Genomic DNA, 22363 nt, shown 5'->3' with positions numbered 1-22363 from the left:
TAGCAATGGATTGTGTTTTTAAAGATGGCCGCCGGCCCATTTCCCGTTCCTGCGCGATGACGTAATTTCCGGGTCCGTTTTTTGCGAACACAGTAATAACATGCCGGTATTACCGTGCCGGTATTTACGGGTTAGTGTGAGGCGGTAGCGCAATGAGCGGGCCCCGCGATGCCGGTATAGAGGGCTTGGAGGCCCTTTACCGACATGGCGGTATTGCCACTACCGGCATGGGGGAACGCGCGTGCTCGCGCACTCGTGATGACCCGCTATTAGCGGGTTCATACGTGCACGGACACGCTCATTCCGGCATGCCGGTAATGAACCCGGTTTTACCAGGGAACTCGTAATGAGGCCCTCTATCTGTTTAGGTTTTGATTGGAAATTCTTTTATTTGGGAATCATTGTACTATTGCTGTTTGGTTTGCCACTGTTATCAGCTCACACCCTCCAGAAGATATAGCCTGCCCTCAGCATTCTCTACAAAGAGAGTCAAAGGAGGTATACTTTTAGGGCTGTTCCTGTTTCACCTTTATGAATGGGATCACTGCTGATTTAGTAGTAGTGATATGTGTCATTTTGACACACACATGCTGCTACCTGTCTCATCTCACGGCCACACAAGGTTCCCCACCACCCCAACAGCACTATCTGAAATGTCGTCAGGCCTACTATGATAGTCGCTTGTTTTGTTCCTCCCCTCCCTTTCTGCACCCCTCTCCCTCACCTTTTGTTTTTCTCTGGCTCTACCAGAAATGTCGTCAGGCCTAGTACGGTAGTTGCCTGTCTGTTTCCATTTCCTTCCCACTCTCCCCCACCCTTCCTTATCTATTTATTTATTTATTTGCATTTGTTAAGCGCACTTGCAGCCCATGAGGCATCGAGGCGCTGTTAGAGGAAACACAGATTTAAGATTACATTCGGGTGCAGGAGGCTCTTAGTTACAAGTTAGCAGGCATAAGGGCAGAAACAGGTTAAAGTCATACAAAGAGTCTGGTTTTGATAGCCTTACGAAAGGCAAGGTGGGACTCGATGAGTCTGAGGTGAGGTGGCAAGGCGTTCCAGTGCGTGGCTGCAAGGGTGGGGAAACTGGAGCCACCAGCACGCACTTTCCGAGAGGTAGGCCTGACAATGGTGTTGGCGTAGAAAGATCTAAGCGGTCTTGTGGCGGAGTGCCTGGTGATTCTGTTCGTAAGGTAGGGGGGGCAAGCTCATGATGATGGCACGAGTTTTAAAGACAATTCTTTCTTTAACAGGGAGCCAGTGCACTTGCCTTCTGATTTCGGAGATGTGGTCTCTCCTTGCGCTGCCCTTAGAGCATTGTTCTGGGCTAGCTGGAGTTTGGCGATGTTTTTGTTGGAGGTCCCGACGAGAAGGGCATTACAGTAGTCAAGTCTTGACCCGATGATGGCCCTGGCAATCTATGTCATAGCTCTTGCACTATCTGAAATGTTGTCAGGCCGAGTACGATAGTTAATTTCACATCCTTACTGTTCATGGCCTGTAAGAATGTGGTTGTATTTTCCCTTGTTCCCTCCCTTGCCTTGAAGCGCTTTGAAACACATTGTGTATAGGCTCTATATAAATAAACAATCATAGCATATCATAGCATTCCCCACTCTTACTTTCACCACACCGCAATATACCCAACAACCTTTGTCTTTCCCCTCCTCTCTGCTGTCATATGTCATTATATCCCTTCCCATCACATACCATCTTCTTACCTCTTTCACCCCAAGACCCATACGGGCCATTCACACTATCTCTCTCCCCCTCACCTTCAGCTTAGAGGGCACCCTAACATGCCTTAATATATCTTTCTGTCATGTAGGCGGCATCCTACCACCTTCTACCTCTTATCTCCTTCCTCCTCCCAAAGCATACCTCATGCATTCAGACACACCAACCTCACCCATTTTTATCTACTCTCCTCCCAATTTTCAATTACCAAAGTCAACCCTACGTGACACCGTCCCACTATCTAAGAGGTATGAAATCCGACAATCAGCCAACTGCCATTTCTCCCTACCAATCCCCACTTAGCAGAAGTCCATCTTCTCATCTTCCCTCACCAAGGCACCTTACACCATTCATTTGCCCAAGCTCCCCACTACAACTATATATTAACCACTTGTTTCTCTGCCTTTTGTCCCATGACTCTCCCATAACATTCCTCATCCCATCTCAGCCTGGCTCCATCCTACGAAGAGCATCCTTACCCATAACCAACACATACCATTAACTCTCTCAAACAACCCCAATCGATCACTATTCACCTCCAACACATTCCAGTTTCCACACGCCATACGAGCTGAGGCCCGCCACCAATGCTGAAAAGCACACTCAAAGATCTTGGAATGTTACATACCCACCCAGACAGGCCCAATGACTAAGCACTCAAACGTGCTTTTGAACAGTGGGAAATCTGACCACTGTGAAGAGTCCAGACACACCATTTCAAATTCACATTCGTGAAAAGTGTAGGTGGAACCAGAAATCCCAGAGGATACAAAACAGAGCATCCGTATTATCCAAACGCAAACTGTACAAGCACAGTCTAGAACTGCGAAACATTATAACCAGACCACTCTGAGGAAACATCCATATACAGACGGCCACACTGTCAGGTGTTGTGTAAGGTTTAAAGCCAGCCTTCATGAGGCAACAGATACCAAACCAACGACACTGTCAAAGAACATTTCAAAACTCAGTCAACCTCCGGGCACCGGAGAGCCTGAGCAATATGGCTGCTCTTCAACAAAGCTCTGCGTCGACTCTTCCTTCAATTTACATAATGGGGCGTGCCTGCCAAGTAATGGGGTCTTGCTCGGTATGATGACTCACAGAATTTGCTTGAGGAGATGAATGGTGCAGCCCCACTGATGAGAAAAGCTTGCTGCCCCCTAACATGGATTAAAGGGAGTGGCCCTGCAATACCTGAGCTGGAATGCAGCAGTCATGGGTTTAAGTTACCATCGCCCAAGCCCGCCATTAATTCACCATCCTGCGTGCACTACAGGTACACAGAATCTTACTTCTGGAGCAGATGCACAGATGTGTCCAACCGTAACCAGTGCTATTATGTACCCTGACAATCCTACATTTCCTCCCCAGTCTCCTGCTGATATGGGGGACCTATGAGGGATGAGGGCATGGAGGAAATCAGTCCAAAGGCATGCTTGTATGGAACCACCAGAGTAAGATGTATTCCAGCCTTCCTGCCAACGGTCTGTATTGTCTGTATTGTCACTAACTTTCTTTAATCGCCTAGAAATATTGCACAGCTTGTGTTCAGAACGCTATTCTGTCATCAGCCAGTCTCAGCCGCCTTATAGACTTTCCCTCACATCTATCAAAGAGCTTGTTACTTCAGTAGACCTTTGCCATTTCTCCCCCACTGACCCCCAAATCGGACACAAGGAGCTTATCAAGCTGGTTTGCTGGCAAGTAACGTACATATAAAGAAAGGAGAAAGACTGGATAGCTGCCATTAATCTTGCAAGTCTGCTGGCATTATGCTTAACCCTTTAATCACTACTTGAGCAGCACACAAAACATCACAAGTTTCATCATCAAAAGAACTTCTACTTCCATGAAGAGATTGTTTTTATCCATGAAACTTGACTGCCATGACCTCAGCTGTCATGTGCTCCTGTTCTCCATATTGGCACACTAACTCCCCCATAAATGGTCTTTATCCTTCCTGATCCTCCTCTTTCTCCGCTGCTTGAGTTGCAGATAAGTACCCTTCATATTACTTTGATTACCATTTTAACCTACTTTATAGTGCGCTCTTTGGAACAAGCGCATACCCAGCGCGGCTTGCTGCGCACGTTAATATTGCAGCAGCGGCGTGCTCCGATATACAAAGCTGCAAAAACCTTGCTCGGGGAAGAGAGCAGGAGGCACAGGGACCTTCCGAGCACCCGTCGAGTTTGCTCCACGAACGAGTGGTCGAACAGCGTCTCGCTCCCTTCCAGCCTGCCAACATCGGTGTCAGCGGTGAGCTGATAAAGCGCAAGAGCCGCAGTTATAGTCTGCACCACTCTTACAGAGCAAGCAGAGTTCCCCGAAACGGTCATTAGCTGTTGAAAGTGCGCAGCAATACTACTCTGGAGTCTCAATGTACCATTGATATTTGTATTTGTAACTAACTTTCAGCGCATGCTTTTTTAAGAATGTTGAGCTCATTTTTTGTGCTTTTAAATTGTTAAAACGTTCATGTGCTTTTTAATACTGTGAATGAGACTAGGAGTGATTTAACTCTTGTCATTTTAGGCATCACGCAGGCATCTCGCAGAATTTATTGACGTGTGTATTTTTTAAAAAGTGGGAATTAATTGAGCAGCAAGTTTGGTGAGCCTTTAGCCCCATGAATGCAGTAACGCTGTTACAGCATTCTTCTTGCGCTGTCTAGTGATCATTGTGATCCCAAAGCCTACCTTCATAACAGGCTTGCCGTGTGGGGACTGCAACTCCCAGCGGCCTCTCTTGTCGCGTACTCGTGTGGTCATCGGGACGCGACACAGGCTATAAAAGCGCTGACGCAAAGCCTGTTTTAGCCTATTTCTGCCTGGTTCAGCGTTCGGCGGGAGATGCTGCTGGTTGCGGCCTACACCTGGTAAGCTACCTATAGAGAGATTATTTTGGTTTTTAGCTTTAGCTCTTCTTGGGGTATACCTACCTTGATTATATACAATGAGGGGTTTTGTTTAATATAGCGCACAGTTGAAACACCTTGATAATTCTCATGGCTCTATCACTTTGAGAGCATTAAATAAAATCAGGACTGCACAAATCTATAAATCCCCCATTAGAACTTGCAAAATGAACGCCGCAAGGATAGAAAGCTATCAAGCAGCACTACTAAATGCTAGACCAGCTGGGGCACATACCACAGAAATTGCGGAAGTGATTCTTTCCTATGATTTAGACATACTTCTAGTTACTGAAACATGGTTCACTGACTCCTCTCCTAGTATATTTCATGAGTTGGTTCCAGATGGCTATCTGATTAAACATATCAACAGGACTTTGAAAAAGGGAGGAGGCATTGCCGTTATTCATAAAGCTACTTTAGCCATCTCACACCTACATATGCTGGATTGGGGTGACGGTTCGCAAGTTGGGCATCTGACTTTTCAGATCTCCCCAAAATCCAGTATTCACATAATACTGGCCTACAGACCCCCCGGCCCTTGCAAACAATTTCTAGTGAACTTGGATGTTTTTCTTAGTACTGAGGGGACGAAATAAAAGGAACTGATCCTTGTTGGAATATATGGCTTGATGACAGAACGAAACCAGACCTTCTCCCGTTGGGAGCCCAACCCTCACATATAAAGGGTCACTGTCTAGACCTAATTATTTCACGAGGCAGCTGTACCACTTTGAAGGAGAGTGTGCCAATTTTTTGGTCAGACCATTTTATTAAATTTTTTACGTTGAGTACACCCACCCAGGTCAAAATTAGTAGCAACAACAGACAGGCCCCTCAATCGCGAAAAGCCAGAGATTTAGATAAAATTATTGGTACTGAACTCTCTAGGCTTCTGGCGCCTAAGGATCCCACAGCATCCTGTGAGGACTTTTTTTCTACAGGCTTTTCAGCCTTAAGTATTATATGTAATGAAATAGCTCCCCTAAAACCAAAGTCCAAGAAGATCTCTCAACCTTGGTTTTCAGCTGATCTACAACATTTACGCAAAGTAACCGGCAGGTCCAATCAGATCTGGCTCAAGAGGCCAACCCCAGAGAATAAAATTCTGGCCAAAAATGCTTTGTCAGAATATAAACTGGCAATTTTTTTGGCCAAGAAAGACTTCCTGGGAAAAAAATTACAATCTGCTAATAACCAATCGAGAGAACTATTTTCTATTATATTTAATTTTTGTAACCCTATTTGTAAAAACGCTGTGTCTGATTCTTCTGCAGCACGAGCTAATCTTTTTAACTCTTTCTTTATAGATAAGATTGAGCGAATAAGGTCAGAAATCGAGCTAACAGCTCCTGTAAATTCATCAGCACATGCTAAACCACAAGTGGATGAAGTAAACATCTTATCAAATCAGATCTCACCATCTGTTTTTGATTTTCACCCAGTTACCGAAAAAGACATTTTCCCAATCATTAGTGCGCTTAAACCTACAATTGATTCTCTCTCTCCTCTACCAGCTTATGTAGCAAAGAAGTTGGCACGTGATCTTACCCCATTCATTGCAACCTTTGTTAATAAGTCATTACAGGAAGGGATCGTCCCAGAGAGTTTGAAATTATCAATTGTCTAACCTCTACTGAAGAAACCATCTTTGGATGTCGAGGTGCTGCAAAACTATCGTCCTATTGCAGGCTTACCATGGCCAGCTAAGGTACTTGAAAAAGTTGTTACCAACCAGCTTCAGAAATTTGTCGAACACAAATTATTGTTGGACAAATTTCAGTCTGGTTTTCGTCCAAAATATGGAACTGAGACTGCCTTGTTGGTAGTACAGGACGAACTGTTAAAGGCTGCGGACCAAAGGGAGCTTACCCTCCTGGTCATGCTGGATCTGTCCGCGTCCTTTGATACAGTGAATCATCAAATTCTTCTGGACCGCCTGCAGGAGGTTGGAAGAGTATCTGATTTAGCACTGAGGTGGTTTAGGTCTTTTTTGACCAACCGTCAACAGCGGGTGAGAGTGGGGGAGTTCCTATCAGACCTTATTTGCTTGAGCTGTGGGGTCCCGCAGGGATCCTCCCTGTCGCCACTGTTGTTTAATCTGTATATTTGGCCACTACTTGAGATTCTGAGACGCTATGGGTTGAATTTTCACTCATATGCTGCTGACACCCAGATCTTCATACGAATTGGCAACTTTCAGGAAGCTTTTAACAAACTTGGGTTTTGCCTGGAGGAAATAGGCAGCTGGATGTCCAAGAATTACTTGCAACTTAATGCTGCTAAAACTGAATTGATTCTATTTGGACCAAAAAATGAGTTGTTGGCAGCTAAGAAGTTGCCTATTCCATCACTTCTGGGCAAAAGTTTAAAATTTGTATCAAAAGTAAAAAATGTGGGTTGTATGTGGCAAGAAGACCTGGGCTGTGAAGCCCAGGTGGGAGCTAAAACAAAAGCAGTACATTTCACTCTTCGAATGCTACGCCAAGCACTCCCCTACATACCAACCAAAGATCATGCTTCTGTGGTGGGAGCTCTTACCAGTGCCCACTTGGACTATTGTAACAGTCAATTGTTGGGGATTCCTACTAAACAGCTTCAGCGGCTTCAGAGGGCGCAAAATGCGGCCATCAGCCTGATATTTAGACTGAAGAAAACTGATCATGTCTCACCTTTTCGCCTAAAGTTGCATTGGCTACCAGTCGAAGATCGCATTAAATTTAAGACAGCCTGTATTGTCTATAAATGTGTCAATGGCCTGGCTCCCCTGTATTTACAAGAGCTAATACAGCCATACCAACCCATGATACAACTGCGATCTTGTGATAGACATCTTTTAACCATTCCTTACTCGGCTTTTAGAACCAGAGGTGACAGAAGATTCTCTGTCTTTGGTCCCAGGCTGTGGAATTCGTTACCGCAATCCCTAAGAACCATGAGCTCACTTCTTCAATTTTGCCAGGCACTGAAGACTTTCCTTTTTAGGTAGTTGTCCCTATATCATCTGGGATCCTTTTCAACTTCGTTGCTACCTTCAGCTGTGACATCTGCGCCGACATAAGGTTTATTTCGTTTGGTGCGCTTTACTAATGTAAAAAAATCAAATCAAATCAATCAAATTGGAGAGAGGAGCATTAGCGACATGGCACTTGCAGGCGAGTCACCTTCAGAGCCAGAGCCAGCAGGAGGGGGTCCTTCGAATGCATGCTGATTATCTGATAGACAAAGGTTCCTGCAGCAGGCGCTTTGGGCAGGGCTGGTGCCACTGTCCGGCAAGGCAGACTTTCTTAGTGACTGGTTGTCATTTTAACAGGGCCCCAGGGCTTTTCGCCCCACTCAAACAGAGAAGGGCACGCAGGGGGAAGATCGCACAGCCAAGTGCGGAGCCCGCAAGGTGATTCGAGCCATTACCCCCGCCCCAGGCTCCCTCCCAAATGCGAGCATAGGAGCTCACACCACTCCAAGCAGCTGCCACAGTCCAGAAGTCATGCTAACCGTGAGGACGTAGCCTCGAGCACAGAGGAAGAACAACAGGGTGATGAGACCAGCAATACGCCTGGCTATATGGGCGACGAAGATTCAGTGGTGTCAGTCAGCACAGGCAGCACGCAGCAGTGTAAGAAATCATGGAAACGCAAGAGGGACAAGAGCCCTGCTGAGCAATCTGAGGGAGAATTTGATCCTGACCTTCTGGTGCACCCCTGTTCCTCTGAGTGTGAGCCCCCGGCCAAGTTAGTGATATATCGCAGTAAGCGCCTCAAAACGCCACTTACCAAGGAAGCATGCAACAAACTAAAGGTGGCGTGCCATAGGCCCCTCCTGCCTGACAAGGCAGCCGCCACCCTGGTGATTGACACAAAAATGTTGACATTTATGGTGAATTACACCCAAGATATTTGCAAAGGTATAGCTCAATCATGGTCCGCCTTTCAAGACAATCTGCTGGACATAACGGGGCCATTAGCAAAGATCATGGAGATGGTGGTGGATGCCAAGGAGACAGCAGCCCCTATCGACCTTCAGGTGCTGGCAGGGTGGCCCCGTGAGCAACTTGTCTGGTAGGCAATGCAAACTGCGCCATAGCAATAGAACGACGCAGATCCATACTCATCATGATCAACCAGAAGTTGCACTCACAAGAGAGATTTGCACCGTTTTTGAATGGAGAATCTATTTTTGTAACATTAATCACAATACCCAGTATTTGTCCATTTGTTAAATTTACATTTATTGATATCCCAGATAGCAGGAGATCGACCCTTACCACACCTCTTTATTTTCTAGGTTTTTTGTTTTTTGTTATATTTGCTGCCAAGTAATACATACCCAAAAGAGGCATGGTAAATGCTGAAGGTTAGAGGATCAAACAGTATGGGTGCAGGCCATTCTCCTTAGAATGAAAACCATAAACCAAGGCATGAAGGACAAAGAGATTATTTGAGGTTTCTTATGTTCCCTCCTCGCCTATCTCAGCTCCTGCCATGAATGTAAATTCTAGCAAACTGATGTGGCACAATCTCCAGTCACAAGATGCCTCTCGGAGGGAAAAGAGGTCAAAGTAGTGTCATCAAGGAATGTTGGTTATTTGCTTCAAAAAGACCAATTAAGCGAAGAAGGAAAAGATCAGGAAAGTGATACCAAGTTCATGTGCACAGTCATTCATGGTAGCCTATGCCATACCAAAGGGAACACCCCAGTCCTCTTATTCACTTCCCTCCGTATCCCTGACTGAGGTATGATTGGGAGCATTTGACCCAGGTTAACCAGCTCGCCTCCAAAACTAAACTCTCTGCCACCCGGCCATGTGATCCAGCCTAAAAGTTGGGGCTAACACTGAAGATGGTGAAACATGGGTCTGCTTGTACACCCATGTAGAGGAGCAGATGTGCACATCATCTGTAGCTCCCGCTCCCTCATCTCTGTCATACTGCAACAGCAGTAGAGGAGCCCTATGTTTGACACCAGCTATTGTCCCAATACCCCATCGAGTGTATGAGAGACGATAGGCAAATACTTAATGAATGAAGATGTAATTGAAGTAACAAGAGAAACATGTGATCGAATATGAAGAAATCCTGTGCACCAAAGAAATAAGGTATTAGAGAAAGTGAATGTACATATGCAGAAATGCAAGGCAGATAAGACATATAGAGGCTTGCTGTAGAAAAAAATGTGACATGACTGAAGAGGCCATGAGAAAAAGATGGACGCCTAACTCATGGAGAAATCAATCAAGCTACCTCAGAGACAGACCAGGGCTGAAGAGTCAGGAGATGCTGGAAAAACAGCTTTGTGTGAGGAATAAAGAGTACTCTATTGGCCTAGGATCAAGGATGCCACATCAATGAATAATTGCAAGGCACAAAGGGAGTCAAGAGGATAGGCCATGTGCGTAAGACATATTACTCTTAGATTAAGTAAACAAGAAAACATCTGCAAGTGCCAAGTATTGGACAATCAAAGACACAAAAAGCGTATGTGAGGTAGAACAACCAAGTCTCCAGAGGCCAAGAGGTAATGACACCCAGAAATTGTTGCCTCCTAACACGTGATTCAGAAGTCAAAAATAAGGGCTATTCCTTGAGCTCCAGATGAAGATCATGGTGTACCTAGACTCCATTGAAAGTTCCAGAACAGAGAACAGGCTGCAAGGTCAACTACAAAGGAGAAGCCTTCGCTTGGGACCTGACTGATAAGAGACAATGGACTAATTGGGCAAGTGGGTAGTGGTCTGGCGTTGCTCCCTGCACCTGAGTTTCGTTTAGCTTATGTGCTGCTAACGGACCAGGAATCCAAGGTTGGGAGCGAATTCCAACCAATCATAGCGGTCTATGTAGCTACATGCTATACAATGTTGCACAGGCCAATCCACTGCTTTTATTCTGCTATAATCTGTGTTATACGTATTTAGAGGTGGTTCAAGGTGTGCCTACCTGATAAGGGGCATCCAGTAACGATACTGATACTTATATGACAAATAGGTACATATGTTCCCTTAACCAATCCCTCCCTTCAATAGGTTTTGCAGTTTGCCACGTAGGATGACATCATAGATGATGCATATTGAGGTATAAAGCCTTTGTATAATTGAAACTGAAGTGTGAGTGTGTGGACTACAGTTTGTTGGTCGCCAGGTTGCCCTACTTTATTTGAGCTGACAATAAAGTAATATTTTGCCATATTCTTTGCATCTGTCCGGTTATTTGGGTCTGAAATCATTATTGGTAATTCCATCGAGCACATGAGATGCTCCAAGGTGCACATTTTGGTAGCAGTGTGGATGGTTCTGGTCCTGTTGACCCAGCCCCAGATCTAGACTCTTGGTCTATCAACTATTTTTGCCATTAGCCAGAAGATCGTGGACATTCCTGTGGAGAGTGGCGCGCAATACACATGTGTGAAAAGAATCGGTCGGCTGGTGCCCCTTTAAAGAAATCCCTGTGTAGTCCCTGCAGGTGCCCGGTGGACTGAAGGCAAACTGGTTGATTGGGGAAGAGTCGATGCCGAGGGACTCGAGCTGCGCCACAGATGTAAGTAGAGCTTCGAAAATGGCAAATTTAAGGGGAGGGGCTGTATTATAAATATATGTATACAAGCAATGGGATTTTTGGAGATTAGAAAGAAAGTAAATAGATACCTCAATTCCTGATTCCAAGAGGAGCAGAAGGGAATGCCGTAAAACTCCAATTGGGGGTATTATTTAAGGATTCCTAAGGCAAGGCCAAAAAAAATAGGTCATAGCAAACTCCAAAATGGGGTAAAAGGGAGATGAGATACATTCACTAGAGCTAGTAAGGAAGGCGTAAGCAAACATTTAAAAAGTGCACATTTGTATGGGGTTATAAATATGTTACTGTAAAACCTTTATTCTGCTTATACTAAAATATATAAAATGATAGTAAAAAAATAAGGGTATTTTCAGATTTTTAAATCAAGAGATTGCCATCAATCAGGAGGATAGAAACCAAAGAAGAAGAATAAATAAATAAAGAAGATATTTTTAAAGTTTTAATAATAAGCAACAAGACAGCAACAATTGATATAAATTGTAAACAAAGGAATAAAAAGAACATAATTGAATAGATTTTTATAAATTGATTAAAAACTAGGTTTTCTGGTAATGGGCAGCGATTGATGGTGCTTGCTCAAATCAAAAAGTGTGGTATATTTGATCAAGTAAATAAAAGGATAAAAGATCTGGACAGTTGAAATTGATACTCCCCTTTTACATCTATGCAGGACACTGCCAAAATATACACCCAAATAAGACATGAGTGGGTCAAAGGCACGGCCGATAAAACACTCATGCCGTGGCCACAAGAAGGCTCATTATCAAAAACAGTATTGCGGCATATGACAATATACTTGCATGCTACATATAAGGTGAAGAAGTAACAAAAAAGGTTGGCGGTTTTAGAATTATGGAAGATGTATCAGAGTGAGAAAGAAGAGCCACCTAAGAAGGAATGGATGCTTAATCAGCATAAAGGGGAGGATGTAACGCCTTCGGCTCCTCTTTCCCCTTCTGAAAACAAGAGCGCAAACACTGAGGAGCAGGGATGTTATCCTTTAAAGGAATTAAAAGCAGTAGTGAGGTATGTTAATCCGACATACAAGCCCCCCGCTTATAACAGTGAGGACAACATGGAAGAGAGCAAAAGTAGGGAATGAAAATGTATGTTAACACACAATGAAAATAAACAGCGTGATGAGAGAAAGGACAGGCAAATAGAGATAGATGAAGAAGCAAAGAGATGAGGAAAAGAGAAGTACAAGCCCAAGGAAGTGACAATACTACAGAATGAATGGATGGGAAGACAGATATTACTCAAACTAGATGGCAAGGGAATTGATGGGGTGAGAAGAAGAGAAGAAAGAGAAGAGCGGGAAAAGAAGGAAAGAGAACAAGAGAAAGCATACAAGGAAGAGAAGGAAGAAGAGAGGAAGGAAAAGGAAGAAGGTATGAGACAAGGAAAGAAAAGGAGGGATTAGAAGAGAAGAAACGAGAGGAGATAGAAACACGGTGATTGCAAGTACATAGGTTACAAAGAAAGCAAGGGGAAGAGGAGATGAGAGAGTTGAGGAGAAGGGAAGAAGAGATGAACAGGCGTAGGGAACAAAGGGATGATGAAATAGACCACCTATTCAATTGAGGCATGGTGCCGATCAAAGTACGAGAATGATGGGAAGAAGTGAGAGGGTCAAAGCAGCCCTGCAGGGATAACGAGAATACACACATAGGCTGAAGAACATGAGGCAGAAGACATATGGAAAAAGTTTGGGTATTTATGTAGGCAAATGAGGGATCAAAGATGGTACAAAACCAAAGAGAATATAGAAGAATGTCTATGGAGGGATGCAGGAGAAAGATCAAATGACGTAATCACAAATGAGCACAGAACGTTGTCTCTATTTAGACTAGATGTTACAGAATACTTGATTCTTAGTCTAGGTTCAATGGATCTTTAAGAACCCCCGATTAAATAGGTCTGGAGGTCTTACCTGAGCAGACTGATATGTTCAACGGGAAGCAAATGCTGAACTCAAGAATCTCCCCGACCAATGCGTCAACCTCTCAACCGGTAGGGAAACCCAGAGTGAGAGGTACGCGCCAGTCAGGGAAACCCTCTGGGGAAGAAAACCCTGGTCGAGCGCAGGATCCGAAGATTGGAGTGTGGTTCGCAGGCTGATGACGCCTATTCGATCGTGGTGTAGAGTATCGGAAGACTGCTTCTGGAGAGGGAAGAAATGAGAAGCGAAGTAATGAATAGCAGAAGTATAGGAAGGGGAAAAAACAGGAAAGAGACTAATTCCCCTGACCTCTTAACCAGCCGGATTGTAAATACCAGAAGAGAAGCTGAGAATATGAGACAGGGAGAGGGCGACTGGAACACAAGTCCAGAATGTAGTGACTCGAGAACTCAAAGGCAGCGTTTCAGAATGAGACGCAAGATGAATCCGGGGGATTTGTGTCAACAAAGAATGCTGAAAGGAGAATGGAGCATCCACTAGTACAGTAGCGACGCGAAGAGCTGGAAGTCTCTGTGTCCTATGAAGAGTCACGTGAGCGGTACGCCGTACCTCTGGCGAACGTGAGAGGACTGGAACGGTGATAGCGGAATCGTCCGTGCTGCGATCCACCATCTTGAAGGTACCTTTCCGAATGGAGCCACAGAGCCGGCTTCTAGACCAAAGGGACCAGCGCTTCGTGAGTGTAACAGTATGCCCCCTTCTCCTGGGGGGCGACCCTGGCTTCCCAGGATGTAACCTAAAGAAACGTTGGATCAGACGTGGAGCATGAACACCTGAGGTAGGCTCCCAAGTCCTTTCTGCAGGGGAGTACCCCTTCCAGTCCACCAAGAACTGTAGTTTCCCCCTCCGATAACGGGAGTCACAGATACCGGCGACTTCATATTCTGGGCCAGCATCAGTAGAGATAGGAGGAGGAGGGGTACAGTCTGACCGGTGAAATCGGTCCGGTACTGTCAACCGAATCTGGGAGAGATGAAAAACAGGATGGATCCGGGACCATGACGAGGGCAAATCGAGCTTGACTGCCGCAGAACCGACCATCGATAGGATCCTGAAAGGACCGAAGAACCTAGGGGATAGCTTAGAAGGGACCAAATGCCGGGGAAGAAAGCGAGAAGCCAACCAAACAGTATCTCCCGGGCTTAATGGTGGGACGTCTTGGCGATGTTTATCAGAAGTCCGTTTGGCCCTATCTTGAGCCATTCGTAAAGAGACTTTGGCCAATTTATGTCCTTCTTGTATTTCGGAAATGAGGCCATCCACTCCTGGACAGTTAGAAGGGGATAAAGTGACAGAAGGAACAAAGGACGGATGAAACCCATAAGTACAATGGAAAGGGCTAGTATGAAGGGCTGTATGAAGGGCATTGTTGTATGCAAATTCGGCTAAGGGCAACCAGTCCAACCAATTGTCTTGGGCTGCTGATACGAAACACCGTAGATAGGTCTCCAAGGTTTGGTTAAGGCGTTCCGTCTGTCCGTTCGTCTGTGGGTGGTACCCCGCCTGAGAGCCCGCTTGATTCCCAAGACATGGCAAACCTTTTCCCAAAACTTGGAGGTGTATTGAGGGCCTCTATCGGAGACCACTGTGTCCGGTAGACCATGTCTGGAGAAGATTTCCGAAAGAAAAATCTTAGACATCTCCCCAGCCCCTGGCAGCTTGTTCAAGGGCGTAAAATGTGCCAACTTCGTAAGATAATCTATGGTGACCATTATGGCAGTCTTGTTGAGTGAGGGAGGAAGACCTACTATAAAGTCGGTAGAAATCACTTGCCAAGGTTTCTCTGGAATTGGCATCCGGGTGAGCAGCCCCAAAGGTGGGGTCCTGGGATTCTTGGATTGGGAACAAACGATGCAGGCTGCTACATAATCCTGTACATCATTGCGGACTTCTGGCCACCAAAAATACCTTAGCACTAGGTCTAAAGTGCCTTGAACGCCTCGATGCCCAGCGGCCCGAGTGTCATGACACATTCGTAATACTTCATGCTGCAGCTCTGAAGTAGGGATAAAAACTTGTGATTTGTGAAAAAAGAAAGAATCGTTCTGGGTAAGATGATAAGTGCTGGCTGTCTTCTTGCAGGCGTCTAGGTTAGAGACCGATGCAGTCCTCAATTCACTTAAGAAGTCGGCGATGACAGCGATGAATCTTGCTTTGGGAAACAATTGTTCAGAGCTGAATTGGGAGACAGGAACGTCCTTACGAGAGAGAGCATCCGCCCTCTGGTTTTGTTTTCCTGGAAGTATGGTAAATTCGATCCGGAATGGAAGGAAGAAGCACGCCCAACGTGCTTGTCGACTGTTGGTTGTATGTGCATTCTGTAGGACCCTAAGATTTTGATGGTCTGTGCGTACCACTACAGGAAAGGGAGAACCAAGTAGTAAGTGTCTCCACTCTTCAAACGCCCTTTTTATAGTCAGCAATTCTTTTTCGAGCACCGAATAGTTAGGTTCTGAGGCACTGAAGGTTTTAGAAAGATATGCAACTGGTCTTTCATCTCCTTGGTCGGTTTGTTGAAGTAAGACCGCGCCTAGAGCATGATGAGATGCATCCGTTTCCACAAAAAACTGTTTATTCTGATCGGGGGTTATCAAACAGGATGCAGAGGTGAACAAGGATTTAAGAGTCTGAAATGCGAATTCGGTGGATTTATCCCATATAAATGGAATTCCCTTCTTTAACAGTCGAGTAAGAGGCAGAATAATATCCGAAAAGTTAGGGATGAATTTCCTGTAAAAATTAGCAAACCCTAAAAAACGTTGAATCTCCTTAACGTTAGAAGGTATAGGCCATTCAACCACTGCAGAGATCTTTTTTGGATCCATAGAAATGCCTTGGGCTGACATCACAAACCCGAGATAGGTTACCTGTCTTTGGTGAAATTCGCATTTAGATGCTTTACAGTAAAGCTGATTTGACTGCAGTCGTTCGAGTACAGTTTTTACATGTGTCAGGTGTTCTTCTTGAGAGTGGGAGTATACTAAGATGTCATCTAGATAGATGATTACAAAATGGAATAGAATATCTGCGAATAGATGGTCAATGAAACGCTGGAACACGGCAGGTGCGTTCACCAATCCAAAGGGCACGACGTGATTCTCAAAATGCCCAAATGGGGTTCGAAATGCTGTCTTCCATTCGTCTCCAGGGGCAATACGGATGAGATGGTAAGCTCCGCGAAGGTCCAGCTTAGTATAAAAGGAAGCTCCTCGAACTGCCTCCAGGATGTCAGGGATTAACGGCATAGGATATTTGTCTGCCACTGTGATCTTGTTAAGACCCCTGTAGTCGATACAAGGTCGAAGTTCATCAGTCTCCTTCTTTGGGATGAAGAAGAGAGAGGCTCCCGCCGGGGAAACCGACTCAGTAATGAGCCCGTTCTTTAAATTGGTTTGGAGATATTCTTTAAGGACTACCTTTTCTTGTTGGGAAAGGACGTACATTCTCCCAAATGGGATGGGTTTGTCAGGAAGAAGTTCAATGTGACAGTCATCTCTTCTATGCGGTGGTAGAGTAGGGAACTGGGGATTGGAGAAGACGGAGTGATACTTCGAATAACATTCCGGAACAATCCCCAAATTGTTTATTGAAGATACTGGTGTAGGGATCGAGTTTTCAGTAGGAATGTAGATGCCAACTGATTCCTTGGCTAAACAATGGCTGACACAGTATTCCGAGCCGAGGAAGAGAGTACCTGCTGTCCAATTTATAAAAGGGTTATGTCTCCTTAACCAGGGGAGACCCAATATAATGGGGAAATGGGCTGCCTTGATTAGATCGAAAGTTATGGTCTCTTTATGTGAGGCTATTTGACAGACAACAGGTTCTGTCTGTTCTCGGATAGGGCCGGAACTTAGTGGATGACCGTCAACTCCTTGGATAGGAGTGACCATCGCTTTGGGTATACAGGTAATTCCTTGTTTATTGGCCCATTGATCATCAACGGAATTCCCTGCAGCTCCGCAGTCTACCAGAGCAGGTACGTTCTGTACCATCTGATCGTGAATAACAAGAGTAACCGAAATAATAACCATATTGTGAGTGGTTGCTACAGAGTCCAGATTTACGGGGATCTTCTTTGGGGAATCAGAATCTTGTACCCCTACCGTTGTTCCCCCTGCAGTAGGGCTTTGAAGTTTCCCGACCCCTTAGCTGGAGTGCGTCGGGGAGGAACTAAAGGACAATCTCGCAACTTATGAGATGAGGCTCCGCAATACATGCATAGTCCCAAACTCTTCCTTCTCTCTTTCTCTGCTGCCGATAAGGGTCCTCTCACAGTTCCAATTTGCATAGGCTCATCAGAAGCTATAGGTTTATTTGTTATGGAGGGATAATCGAGTTGGGATCGTATGCCTCTAGTCTTCTTCTTTTCAGACGAACGTTCATGTAAGCGGTAATCAATTTGCATGATGAGTGTTATCATATCCGCTAGATTTGCCGGACGCGGAACCTTAGCTACCTCATCCTTTAGTTCGTCTGAAAGCCCTCGTCGGAATAAGGTGAGCAACCCATCGTCTGGCCATCCTAACTCAGAGGAAAGCTGTTTGAAGAGAGTGATATAGGTAAGTAGGTCTTTGTTACCTTGTCTAAGATCTAACAGTCTTTCTTGTGTGGACACTGAGATCTCTTGTCTACTGAACATTGATTTCAAACTGTTGGTGAAAGCAGAATAAGAGTCTAAGATCACATTATTAGAGGTCACCAATGGTGTAGCCCAGGCCAAAGCAGGTCCGGCCAAATGCGAAATCAAAAAGCGAACCTTATCTTTGTCCGTGGGAAAGAAGCGGGACTTAAATGTAAACTGCACGGTGCAGCTATCAAGAAACTCCTTAAGTTTGTGTGGATCTCCGTCAAACTTGCCAGAATTCAAACTTACTGGGGGAGAGTCTGAGAAGGCACGAGTAACCTGTTGTCGTAATTGAGCATTATCCTGTTTGAGGGCCTGCATCTCTAGGGACATTGATTGCATGGCGGCAATAAGTTGTTGCATTTGCTGTTCCATTGAATCTCAGTCTGCAGTAGCCTTAATGTTTTTATCTTTTGTTGGGCGTCGCTAACTGTTACAGAATACTTGATTCTTAGTCTAGGTTCAATGGATCTTTAAGAACCCCCGATTAAATAGGTCTGGAGGTCTTACCTGAGCAGACTGATATGTTCAACGGGAAGAAAATGCTGAACTCAAGAATCTCCCCGACCAACGCGTCAACCTCTCAACCGGTAGGGAAACCCAGAGTGAGAGGTACGCGCCAGTCAGGGAAACCCTCTGGGGAAGAAAACCCTGGTCGAGCGCAGGATCCGAAGATTGGAGTGTGGTTCGCAGGCTGATGACGCCTATTCGATCGTGGTGTAGAGTATCGGAAGACTGCTTCTGGAGAGGGAAGAAATGAGAAGCGAAGTAATGAATAGCAGAAGTATAGGAAGGGGAAAAAACAGGAAAGAGACTAATTCCCCTGACCTCTTAACCAGCCGGATTGTAAATACCAGAAGAGAAGCTGAGAATATGAGACACGGAGAGGGCGACTGGAACACAAGTCCAGAATGTAGTGACTCGAGAACTCAAAGGCAGCGTTTCAGAATGAGACGCAAGATGAATCCGGGGGATTTGTGTCAACAAAGAATGCTGAAAGGAGAATGGAGCATCCACTAGTACAGTAGCGACGCGAAGAGCTGGAAGTCTCCGTGTCCTATGAAGAGTCACGTGAGCGGTACGCCATACCTCTGGCGAACGTGAGAGGACTGGAACGGTGATAGCGGAATCGTCCGTGCTGCGATCCACCATCTTGAAGGCACCTTTCCGAATGGAGCCACAGAGCCGGCTTCTAGACCAAAGGGACCAGCGCTTCGTGAGTGTAACACTAGATCCTGATGATGTGGAAAGAGATGATAGCCATACAAGCTGGGGCATAATGATGTCAAATGAAGAAAGGGAAGAAAATAAGAAAGCACGAAGAGAGGGTGCATGTGGTTTTCCGAAAATATTCAAGTGTAGAAAAAGGGGTAAAATGGTCAGACCTACAGGACCCAAAAGAAAAAACACCAGAACCAACACCATACACTGTGCAACCACAAGTACGATCATGCAGTATAGGGGATATACCACTGCCTTATGTAAGCAGAATAAAATCACTGCCAGGACAGAGACGAATGGGTGAGACTAGCCCCACCTGGAAATCAAGAAGTGTAGTTGGGTATGATTTTGGATCAGGATTTACACAATTCCTGTTATTAGAGAAAGGGGGCGGATGACCACAATATATACCGTCATCAAAAATGGACAAGAATATTTGAAATGTAAATTGCCTAGTTTGACGTTAGCGATAGGTAACATAAAAGGCCTGCTTGCAGTTATTTTAGGGGAACTGACTGATGACATTTGGAGACAAGCAGGGTATGTGAGAGTGACTGCACAAAACATGACACACGATGGAGCGCCATTCTATAATTGCAGAGCAGATGTATGGTGGGAGCTCAGTCTACAATATCCCGACACATCAGATATGGGTGCAATTATGACTAGGAAAATGGGTGTGGATGAGGATCCTGTTGCCTTTATTCAAGATGTTCAAGAGCGATGGTGTCTCGAGACAAGAGAACCATGGGATAAAACAGTGGCATTATTCAACCACATTTTATGCCAGGAACTGCCACAGCCAGTGCAACAGAAGATGGAAGAAACAGGTAGGAATGGAAGCAAAGCCATGGCCAGAAATACAATTGACAAATGTGCATCATTGCCAATTGTTGCAGGAGAAGAATAAGAAGAATACTGAGAGTAAAACGTAAGAGGAACCAAAGTTAGTTCAGAAGAAATTGTCAAAGTTAGCCATAGAGGGGGTGGTATTGACAAGTGGTGAAGGTATGACACAAGAGATACGGCCAGAGCAGCAAAGTAATGTAGTGTACCCCATGGATCAGAGTGGGTACAATTTTTGGCCAAGAAGGAGAGGGAACAAACCTAGGGAGGGTGAGGTGGATTTCAAAACCCTCATGGAGGAGGATTTAATGGAAGACAGCCGCAACAATGTTGTAATTGTGGAAGGATGGGACATATAGCCAGAGCATGCAGAAGTACAGGCAATATGCAGAAAAATTGGCAAATTCCGAGAGGCAGGGTGGACTATGTTCCACAATTCAATACAGAACCACAGGTGTATCAGGCCCAAGATAACATGCAGAATCAGGCACTTGAACCACAAACACATCAAACAGAGCAAGTTCCATTACAAATGCAACCCCCACAAGGGAAACCACAACAAGTGCCTATGCAAACTCAACAGATACAAACTCAGCAAGCAGAGACCCAACAGGCCATGGTACCACAATGGAATATGAATCCAGGAGTCCTGCAAGCACCCACACTAGAATAGGGAGTGTGACCGTGGTAGGGGGAAATCCTTTCACGGGTACAGAGATAAATTTATATCCACAATAGGACAGCCCACAGAGTGGCTTGATGTGTTCAGTACTATCAGGGTCAAGGTAACGATAGAAGGCAAGACATTTGTGTTTCTTGCAGTCAATGGAGCGACTCGTTCCTGTGTCTGTGAGGGAAAAAACCCAATGTCAGGCATTGCCATGAATGCGCCGGGATTATCTGGGGTGCTAAGCATAGTTCCTTTTACAGACGAATTACCAATCCCTATAGGAGAACACAACTTGTCTATGCATTATTATACACTCAGCAGACACCAGCTAACATATTAGGGTGTGACTTGATGACAAAACTCAACATGTCGTTATCTTTTACTGACAAGGGAATAGGTGTTCTACTCCAACTATGTATTACATGAATGTGAAAGAGTTTATATTAGCCTTTACAGGTCAGAAGGCATTACGAGGGGTACCTTTAGATCCATAAATATTTTTGTATGGAGTGATTGCTTTACTAACGTGGATACCCAGTTTGGTAGGTTAAATATTTAGAAAATACCTGAAGACAGGTTATTCCTTTAGAGCTGGAAGCAGCAGTGGTTTGAGGAGAATGGATGGATATCCATGGGACAGATGATGAGGGAAGAGGATGGAGAGCAGTGATAGCCCTCAGTGAAGGATATAGGTTGACAGACTTCACAGATGAGGAGCTTTTCAGGGATGATTATTCAGATGTGTTAGTATTTTTTATAAGTCTCAATTATTGGATTAAAGTGGGGAATAGAGAAATTGTGCAGAGAATGGCAATGATAAAAAAGAAACCATCATTTTTCCAGGAAGATTTAGAGGAAGTGCCAAACATTTTATGGACTAACAGTCCATATGACGTGGATCTATTGAAAGGAGTAAAGCAGTTAAAATCAAGCAATCTTGCCACGAACAAAGCAATATCCCATGTGCAGAGAAGCGGATGAAGGTATATGTTAGACCATTTCCACTTTAATGAAGCAGGGAATATTGGTGCCATGTGAGTCCCCATTTAAAATGGCTCTGTACCTAGTGAAGAAATGAACTAGGGGGTCATGGAGATGTATTCAGGATCTCCATCCTCTAAACATTATTGTTAAAGAAGAGTCTCTGTTAGTTCCAAATCCTGCTACAATACTATGCAACATCCCATCGAAGGCCAATTATTTTACAGTAATTGATTTAAAAAATGAATTCTTTTCAATACCCCTTCACGAAGACTCACAAGACCTGACTTCATTGTTGTATAGAAATCAGTGCCTAAAACACACTTGTTTGCCTCAGAGGTACTGCGAGTCCCCCTAAATCGTTAACAGGGTTCTCCAGATGGAGTTAGGAAACATGCAACTTGAGAGTGTAATAATCCAATACGTAGATGATATATTAGTGCTCAGTGAAACAGCAGAGCAATGCAGAAAAATTACAATATTTTCAGGAAGAGATCCTGTATATAGAACAGTTAATCCCTCAAGAAGGAAGAAACACGATACCTGAAAGAGCAGAAGCAATTCTGAAGACTTCAAAACCCAAAACAGTGAGGAAAATTCAACAATATTTAGGCCTATGTAACTACTGCAAAGCTTGGGTTTCGATTATAGAACATATATCCGACCACTTTTAAAATGACTTAAGGAAGCACAGGTAGACTAAAGTAAGAAAACATGGACAGATGAAATGACTGAAGGATTTCAAGAACTAAAAAGGGTGATCAGTACAGCCCTTGTGCTAGGAATTCCTGATTATCATGAAGAATTTGACCTATTTTGCCATTCAAATGGA

General features: G+C 44.7%; 1 protein-coding gene across 1 annotated transcript in view; it reads right to left on the bottom strand.

Annotated features, from left to right (window-relative positions):
- The window catches only part of STPG2 (sperm tail PG-rich repeat containing 2), a 2646564-nt gene that overhangs the window by 2311307 nt on the left and 312894 nt on the right, over positions 1-22363 (bottom strand). The gene's annotated exons all lie outside the window — the stretch shown is intronic.

The sequence above is a fragment of the Ambystoma mexicanum genome, chromosome 6q (genome assembly GCF_040938575.1).
Source record: "Ambystoma mexicanum isolate Mex_15411 chromosome 6q, UKY_AmexF1_1, whole genome shotgun sequence".
NCBI classification, from domain to species: Eukaryota; Metazoa; Chordata; class Amphibia; order Caudata; family Ambystomatidae; genus Ambystoma; species Ambystoma mexicanum.
This window is presented reverse-complemented; position numbering and strand designations above follow the sequence as displayed.